Genomic DNA, 1,962 nt, shown 5'->3' with positions numbered 1-1,962 from the left:
ACACACACACACACATGCACATGCAAGGAATATTGTCCACGTTATTTTCCTTCCGCTGACAGACAAATTCAGTTTTGGTCTAAGTTTGCAAGCATTAGCTGTTGCACATCTGTTGTGCAGCGGAAATTTTTAATTGTGCAGGTGTTTTTCCAAAATGTTTCCGAGATGGTTTTATGACCTCGACTACCTTTTATTCACAGAATTTGTCACAACATTCAAGGCAGAAGGAAGGTCTGAGGAGAAAGAGTGCTGGACACCTGCAGTGATCTGTAACAATGCTGCAGTTCATCAGACCCTGCCAAGGCTTCGCTCCCAAAGGCCCAAGGGTTTGCGTGTGCACGTGTGCGTGCATGTGTTTGTGCGTGCATGCGTGCGTGTATGGCCTTTGCTTTGATCATGACAGAAGCATGGCAAAGTAAGTTTTTAATTGGTGGATTCCTCCTGAGGCAAAAAATACATTTCCATCTTTAAACAAAGAACCGTTCCACAAAGCATCGTTAGGTCTTTTATAGGCCATTGAATTCTTTTTTTTTTTTAATAACACATCTTGGCTTTGTTGCTCATTTTAAAATATCAGCTTCCATGTTGTAGGAGGATTACCCGCCTCTCCTTATTCTGGCCCATTAGCACTGGCATTTTACTATACTGTAAACACTTGGCTTTATCAAGGAGCTTTGTATTCAGTGCAAGTCTTGCATGTTGTTCTTTTATTGCACGGCAAGTGAAAAGGATCCCGTTTCAAACTAACACGCACGCCAAAGCCGCCCACAACATCGCCCCGTTGCTTGTGTCTTTACATCCCTGAGTATGAATGCTCAGAATCAAAACAGCTGGTGTGTCTTTATCTCCAACCTACTCCCACAGAGTTGCAGAGTTACTAGCATGTGTAAGCATTTTATTGCGTTTCACTGATCATCTTGTATCCTTGCAGTGGTGGGAAAATGTTTCCTCCCCTACTTGTTCTCTTAAGTGATGACAGGAGCTGTGTCTCCCCCATATCACAATTCTTCATAGCTCACACACACACACACACACACACACACACACACACACACACACACACACACACACACACGCACATGCTATGGGAGACATTCAAGTCACAACTGGCACAGCAAGTTGGTGATCTGTGAGCTATTTTAGTTGATATTTTGTTTGTTTGTGCTTCATATTTCACCCCGATTGCCATCTTTGGAGTCATGTCTGAGTTAACAAGAAACAGCCAGAAACCATTTGTCACTTGTCTCTAAAGGTTGAAAGTGGTATGTTTGGAACTTTGTGAGAACATCTAAAAAGAAGCGAGACGAAAAATGTCTGTTCTCATGGATTTATTCCAGGAATGATTTTGTGTTTAAAGAATCCGGGCTTTTTTTTTTCTTCATTGTATTTTCATGTGTGAACACAAAAAAACCCTCAATATTCCAGCTGGAGTTTTCTTGAAGAAATTTGAAAACTGTGGCACAAATCTTATCGAGGTTTCTGAATGCTACCGGTGAATGTGGGTCTTACTAAACAAGACAAAGTTGATCAGACAAATGTGGGAAGCATTTAAGTGTTTTACCATTTTTTTTGGAGCACTGAAAATACTGGAGGCCAGCTTAGAGCTGATTTGTAGAGCCTTCTGCATAGGGACTTGTCAGTTTGGAGCTTCATGTGAATGAAAAGACTTTGAATGAAAAGACTGCAGGTCCTGTGACAGACTGGTGACCTGTCCAGGGTGTACCCTGCCTCTTGCCCTAAGACAGATGTGATAGGCGAATGGATGGATAGAGACTGGATGCAGTGACTTCTCTTAACCCTATTTCCGACGCTACCTCTTGTTATCCTTAACCCAAATTAAGCCTCAACCTTACCTTAAAGCATGTCTTGACTGTAAAATGTCGTGATTTATGCAAAGTGAATGTGTCATCCATTGGATTTTGTCCCATAGTGCTGTGTGTGCACAACACAAATGACCAAATA

Source organism: Pundamilia nyererei, unplaced genomic scaffold (assembly GCF_000239375.1).
Source record: "Pundamilia nyererei isolate P.nyererei 1_Seehausen unplaced genomic scaffold, PunNye1.0 scaffold00136, whole genome shotgun sequence".
Lineage (NCBI taxonomy): Eukaryota > Metazoa > Chordata > Actinopteri > Cichliformes > Cichlidae > Pundamilia > Pundamilia nyererei.
Note: the sequence above shows the minus strand (reverse complement) of the source record.